Here is a 7,220-nt window from a genome sequence, read left to right on the forward strand (position 1 = left end):
TGGGCAGACTCAATGGGTCCCAGGTCATCAGATAGGCGTCTGGTGACATTGTATAAGAGTAAGGTATTTGATGTGTGTGTGTGTGTGTGTGTGTGTGTGTGTGTGTGTGTGTGTTCATTAAATGTATTTACAAGCGAGCTTTTAGGGTAAGTTCTCCCAAACAGGCTTCCAACAATATAACAGACAAAGCTTCCATGTTCAATCTCTGGCTTCTCCATAAGAACATAAGCAGGGCCCAAATGGATCAGGCCATTGATCCATCTCATTAAGTACCCTATTTTCATTGTGTACAAAACCAGCAGAGCACTCTTCCTTCCTGTGATTCCCAGCAACTAGCATTCAGAAGCATCACTGCCTCCCTTACCTGAAACCTTGGAGAGCCACTGTACACAATAATGTACGCAATAATCTATGTATGCCATACTGAGCTAGATGACTAAGGCTCTGTTTCAGTAGAATGCAACTTCCTATGAACCTACATCAAAGTGACGTTGACGCTGGTCATTTGCTGGATAGAAATGGAAGATTATTTGGATGAACTGCAGAGATGCTTAGAATAAAAAATAAAAATGAACAAATAAAGAGTTCATTATTAATAAATGTTTATTATTTATTCTCTCATGTGTGCAAATGAACAGCAAATAGAAATAGCTGGATGACTCTTTGATCTTCTCATGCTCCAAATGTCACAGGAGATATTCCCCTTAGAAGAGGAGAAGAGGCAGCTGAGAATTTGGAGCAGTGCGGTGGTCGAATTTGGCACAGAGATAAAGCTGAGAGTGCCTCAAATGACCAGGAACTGTAGTTGAAATGACTCCACCTAATTCCTGCAGAATTAGGCCCTTCTAGGAATTCTCCTTGGTGTTACTTCTGGGATGGCACTTGGAAGACCTGCTGCTGCTGCTGTTGCTGCTGCTGCTCTTGTTGCTTCCCATGACAGCCGGATGAACCACGATTGCCATGACACCCTCCGCTGTTTCTCCGTCCCAGACAGCAGGAACCTCGGTCCTCACTGGTGGAAGACCTCCGGCCACCACAGCAGGACCCTTCTTCTTTCTCCTGCTTGTAGCATTGGTCTTTGTCCTGACGGGAGCACATCTTTCTTGGCTGTCAAAGCAAACCTGAAGGAAACAGAAGGCAGATCTGGGCTTACTCTTGTATAATTGGGTAATTTCTGACTGCATTTGCATCCTACCTTCCCTCCTAGGATCCCCACAAATCATTTATAAATGATTCTCCCCTGCCCCCTTCCACTCTCACAACAATCCTGATGTTGGGCTCCTTGTCACTAGCAGCCAATGTGGTTTCTCCCAGATGTTGTTAGATGGCAACTCCCAGCACCCCTGAACATTGGCCATGCTTGGGGCCGATGGGAACATTGGTGGGCAACAGATTGCTCCCAAGACCACATGCAGACCATACATTTAAGGCCCCAAGAAACAACTTTAAACAGTCCTGGCTTCCCCCAAATAATTACTGGAGCTGAAGTTTGTTAAGAGTGCTGAGAGTTGTTAGGAGAATGATGAGAGCTGGAGTCCAGCAGCATTGGAGGGAACCAGATTGCTTCTAAGGCCTTACACCATGCCAGTCCCAATGGGAACCAGACACCACTGCCTGAAAGGAGGATGAGAGAGGGAGAGAAAGAAAGGAGAGAGAGAGAGAGAGAGAGAGAGAGAGAGAGAGAGAGAGAGAGAGAGACTGAGACTTACCTGGTTCACCAAAGAGATCTCTGGAAGTGCAGCTGTTGTGAATGTCAGTCTCCCATCCAGGACACCTTTTTATACTATTCCTTAGCCAACCCCTCCTGTCGATTGAGCCATGGCCCAGCCATGCCTATTTATTTTATTTTCCTTTGAATTTTGTACCAATCTCTTTCTTAATTAGTTGGAGCTGTGCAACCTTGGCTTTGACTCATGGCATTGCACACAGAATTTCCAAGCAAGGGATGATGTCTCCATCCATTTGGGTCTTGGTCATGTTGTGCTTGTGTCACCTGGGCAATGATTGCTGGACACACCCCATATGAGTTCCAAGGTGGGGAAACCAGGGGTGTTTCTCTCTCTTATGAGATCACTTGGTGTGTGCAGAGGTTATCCATATTCCATGGAAATTTGGTTACTGCTACAATGAACCATAAGATGTGTATTTGATTACTCACCACTTTCATAGAATTGTAGGACTGGAAGGCACTAGCAGGGCCATCTAATCCAATCCCCTGTAATACAGGAATTGTTTGCCCAACATGCAGCTTGAACCCATGACTCTGACATTAATAGTCTTATGCTCTGCCAACTGAGCTATCCTGTCCATGCACACATTTCCATTCCATCCTGGGCTGACTGCAGTTTGCAGGATTTCTGGTAGTGGCATCTCTCATCTCTACAGTGATGGCCACCGATTTATATGACTTTAAAAGGAGATTAGACACTCACGGGGATTGGACTATCAGTGGCAATAATAATAATAATAATAATAATAATAATAATAATAATAATAATAATAATAATATATTATCTATATCCCACCCATCTGGCTGGGTTACCCCAGCCACTCTGGGCTGCTCCCAACAGAATAAAAAAGCGATAAAATATCAAACATTAAAAGCTTTCCTAAACAGGACTGCCTTCAGATGTCTTCTAAAAGTCAGGTAGTTGTTTATTTCCTTGACATCTGATGGGAGGACGTTCCACTGCTGAGAAGGCCTGGTTGCCTTCAGATGTCTTATAAAGGTTGTATAGTGACCTATCTCTTTGGCTCAGGGGTTGGATAACTCTATACCTTCAAACATTTCTCCAATGAAAAGAGGGATGTCCTAAGGAAAAGCCAGACATTTTGGGATCAAATAAAAAACTGGGACAGCTTCTATAAATCCAGAATAGTCCCTGAAAAAAAGGGGCACCTGGAGGGTTTACTCTTGGGGTTTTGCACTGTGAAAATAGGATATTGAATGAGATGCACCATTGGCCTGATCTATCATTATTCTTTTGTTTTTGGGAATGCCAGGTATCGAGCCTGGGAAATTTGTTTGTTGGTTTTTGTTGGAAGCCCGCTTGGAAGGAATTATTCTCAAAGCTAGCTTATAAACACATTCAATGAACACACACACACAAACACGTAAAATAACATACTCTTATACAATGTGACCCAAAGCCCATCTGATGACAACCAGCTGCGTCCACAGGGATACCACAGATCCAACCCAAAGGAAGGACAGTAACACACTGGTAAAACTGCTGTTTTGCATGAAGGAGGGTCTAGGAACAATCGCTAGAAAGCCGCTGGCGCCAATCAGTGTAACTGACCTTGGGATAAATGGACTGATCATCTGCAACAGGGGTGCCAACTTGAATAAAGTATTGTGGGGGCCCAGTTAAGCCACAACCCACATAATCAATCACATGACACACGGTGCACAATGCCCATAAACATTCGGGGGGGCAGTTCCCTCAAATATTTTATTGGAGGGAGAAGCCACTATGATCCCTAGGAATTGGCTCCTATGATCTACAACCCTAAGGAGAGCATTAGGCATTCATCTATATATTCTCCTAATCAGACTTCTCTAGTCAGGTGATAATCGTGTATAGCAGGTTATGTTTATTTGGCAAGGAATTAGAAAATATGGCGCATTCGGGTGTTTTTGGAAAAGGTGGAAGCTGGGAGGAGATTCGAAAGAATACCTCTGTCTTTGTCTGAAATAAGAACAGATGTAATATAATAGGTACACAGTGACCCTTGCACTGAAGAGATCAAGTTTTCTTAAAAGCCACCTGCATATTCCACTGTGGAAGAAGACTATAGGAAGCTCTTTTATACTGAGACTGTAGGTCCATCATTCTAGCTCAATAATGGAAGAAGGATCCCAAGTTTAGCCAACAGCATCTCCCATTGAAAAGAGATCACGTGGGAGAGGATGGGAAATATATTCCTCATTTTGAGGTCCTAGAGATGCAGCCAGTCACAGTAGACTATACTGGGCAAGATTATCCAGCCGGCTTCCTATTTTGGGAGGACTCCTAAATCAGTGGTAGGGAACCTTCTTCACGAAGAAGGTCTCAGGTTCAGTCCCCAGCATCTCCAAGAAGTTCTACGTAAGGACTACCTGCAGAGCTTGGGAGCTGCTTCTAATCAGAATGGAATATGTGGGTGAAGAGTAGGAACAATATGTGTGTATGGAGAAGTGAAAATAGGAAAAGAACACCATGACACTGAAAGGCTTGCAGGAAAGAAGTTTTTAATGCCTTGAAAGAGGTAGTCATAGCAGGAATATGAAAGACATATGTTCTCCATGCCAGAGGAAGGTCTGGCTCATCATCTGGAAAAGACAGCAACCGTTTGCTTTGCAAGAAGATATCTTCAAGAGGTGGTAGTCATTGTGGGTTGGGATTTTAGCTCTTTCTGGGGGCATCGACTTCATCTACCGCAACACCCACCGCTGCTTCCACTGCTGCTTCCGCCTTGAGAAGATCCACCTCCACCACCACTCATCTGGCTTTGTTGAGATAATCCACCACCACCTCTGCCCCCACAGCAACAGCCACCACCTCCACGGCCACCACAACAGCAGCCACCTCGTCCTCCTCCACCTCTGCCTCCGCAACAGCCACCGCCTCCGCGGCCACCACAACAGCAGCCGCCTCGTCCTCCTCCACCTCTGCCTCCGCAACAGCCACCGCCTCCACGGCCACCACAACAGCAGCCACCTCGTCCTCCTCCACCTCTGCCACCACAACAGCAACCGCCTCCACGGCCACCACCACAGCAGCCACCTCCTCCCATCTGTAGTTGTTGTTGTTGACTCATCTTTGCTATGGCTTTGAAAACTTCTGGAGGGAGAGAAAGAGAAAGACCAACGTCATTTTTTGATCCATTTTATCCAAGGGAGCAGCTTTTGGGGTATTCTGTAAAATATCCTCCATATGTTATTCTGCAGTGCAACAAGACTATCCCAGGATACCCATTCTGTATCCCTGAAAGAGGACAACTCCTTCCTGCCTAGGATTAAGCCCCCTATTGTGTGATTACTCTCAGTATGTGGAAACAATTTAGTCTGATTTAAGGCTGGAATTTTTTTGTGCAACCCACCTCTTGTACTGTTTCGTTTCTTGTAGAATGACACACACCACTTTAAAAATTCCATGAGAGTTGAGGAACCTATGAACTTCCAGATTCCTACTCTCACCACACATGACTTTTCGTAATTCTAGCAGAGACCGATAGGAGCTGGAGTCCAAGAAAATGGCTGAACTACAACTCCCATCATCCCTGACCATTGGCCATACTGACTGTGGTTGGTGGGAGTTGGAGTCCAACAATTTCTAGAGGGCTTAAGGTTCTTTGTCCCTGCTCCAGTCCAGCCAATCTAACAGTTTAAAGAAATGCCATAAAAAACCCACTAAATTTTCAGCTAAATCCCAATTTTACAGCCAATTATAGACAGTAGTCAAGCTCTTGCAAAAAGCTATGTCAATCAAGAAATCCCAATATTCAGCAGTAAAACACATGCTTTCTACATCAAAGTCCTGCTCAGTTCAAAAAATTAGCATCTCCATTGTAGATTTGCCACTGCCTAAGACTCATGGACAACCACAGCTGGTCAAAGGAAGAAAGCTAGGTGAGATAGACCAACAGTTTGACTAAGAGGGGGAATGGCCCAATAGCTCTGTGGGTAGCACAATTGCTTTGCATGCAGAAAAAGGCCACAGGTTCAATTAGACAGGGCTGGGTCTGCAAAGCCTGTACCAGTTAAGACAGACAACATTGAGTTGCTAGCCAATGGTCTGACTCAATACAAAGCAACTTTGTATGTTCCTTTCTATGGAGGAGGACTGTGGCTCAGATGTAGAGCATTAGCTTTGCAAGCAGAAGGTCTCAGGTTCAATCCCTGGATCCTCTGGGAAGGGTTGGGAGAAGATCCCGTCTGAAACCCTGGAGAAGTGTTGCAAGTTGGGATAGGCAGCACTGAGCTATATGAACCCAACAATCTAATCAAGATAAAGGCCATTCAAAATTTCAGCACATCACTAGTAATTCCATCAGGCTGTAGCAGGGGGAGAGATGAGTCTGCAGGGTCTCTTCCCCTTCCTTGCTAAAGGACGAGTTTCATCAGGCTCATCCCACCACTATCGTTTACAGCAGCCATTGCATCAGAATGGAATAGAAATCCCATCACCCTTTACCTTTGGTCAGGCTAGCTTTGGAAGATGAAAGTTGGGAGCCCAAGTATCTAAAGTTGTTAATGAGTTTCTGACTTATCACAAGCATCGTGAATTTGGTTCAGTAAAATATCATCATGAGAACAAATAAAGAACCTACTGGATCCTGACAAAGACCCAACAAGGCCAACTTCCTGTTCTCATACTGGCCAACCAGATGCCTCAATAAACCAGTCCTGAGTTCAGCAGCAGTCTGTGCACTTGTGATTTCCAGTAACTGATGCTCAGAGGTGCAATGATCCAGACATAGCCATCATAGCCATTGATAAGCTCACTGTCAGTGAATTTGCCTGATCCTCTAAGAATGTCAGGATAGCCCTACTGCATTATGCCAAAGGTGGCCTAAAGCCTTCACCAGTGGAAGTAGAACATAGTCATTGTTACCAGCAGCCATTAATCTCTCCAGTTGCAAATCTGGAAAGCTATTGGTCCTACTCAATTAGATTTGAAGAATGACAGATCCATTGACAGTCCAGAGAAAATACTTACCCTGTCGATCACTGAGAAGACGTTGTTGTCAAGTCAAGTGTTGTCGAGCGAATGAGGAGCCCTTGGAACAAAAGAGCTTTTTATACCATCTCCAGGCATTCCATCTCAGAAACCACTGGCATTCTGATAGAGCTTTTGACGCACCCTTGACCTCAGATTTCCTTAACTTCCCACCATCTTGCATCTGAGTTTTGACTCATCCCTACATCAGATTGCTATCTTCCGTTACACTCGAGTATGTTATGCACCTGTGTCTGTGGGTTCCTTGTGTCAGGATGTGGCACCTGACTTCACTATCTAGCCCCATCCACATGGACTGGCAGCTGCTCTTGAGGGTCTCTGACCGTGAGTCTCTCCTAGAATTACCTGGAAGCGTTGTTTGAACCTAGGACCTTCTGCAGGAACCAAGATGCTCTGCCGCTGGTCCTTGATCGCAATATAGAACATAAGGAATGGTCTTACATCAAGTGAGTCTGCAGTGTTGTAGACAGGGTGTCATTTTAAGCTCTAGTTAAA

At 44.9% G+C, this 7,220-nt stretch overlaps 1 long non-coding RNA gene across 1 annotated transcript; it reads right to left on the bottom strand.

The window, feature by feature from the left end:
- Positions 1–585: 585 nt before the first annotated feature.
- LOC310694098 lies at positions 586–6,809 on the bottom strand. The gene is made up of 3 exons (XR_014519534.1): positions 6,705–6,809; positions 1,710–4,826; positions 586–1,121 (listed from the first exon to the last, which is right to left on the bottom strand). It is a non-coding gene; the product is annotated as an uncharacterized lncRNA (long non-coding RNA).
- Between the last annotated feature and the right edge of the window lie 411 nt (positions 6,810–7,220).

Source organism: Podarcis liolepis, assembly GCF_965112155.1.
Source record: "Podarcis liolepis genome assembly, chromosome: 15".
NCBI classification, from domain to species: domain Eukaryota; kingdom Metazoa; phylum Chordata; class Lepidosauria; order Squamata; family Lacertidae; genus Podarcis; species Podarcis liolepis.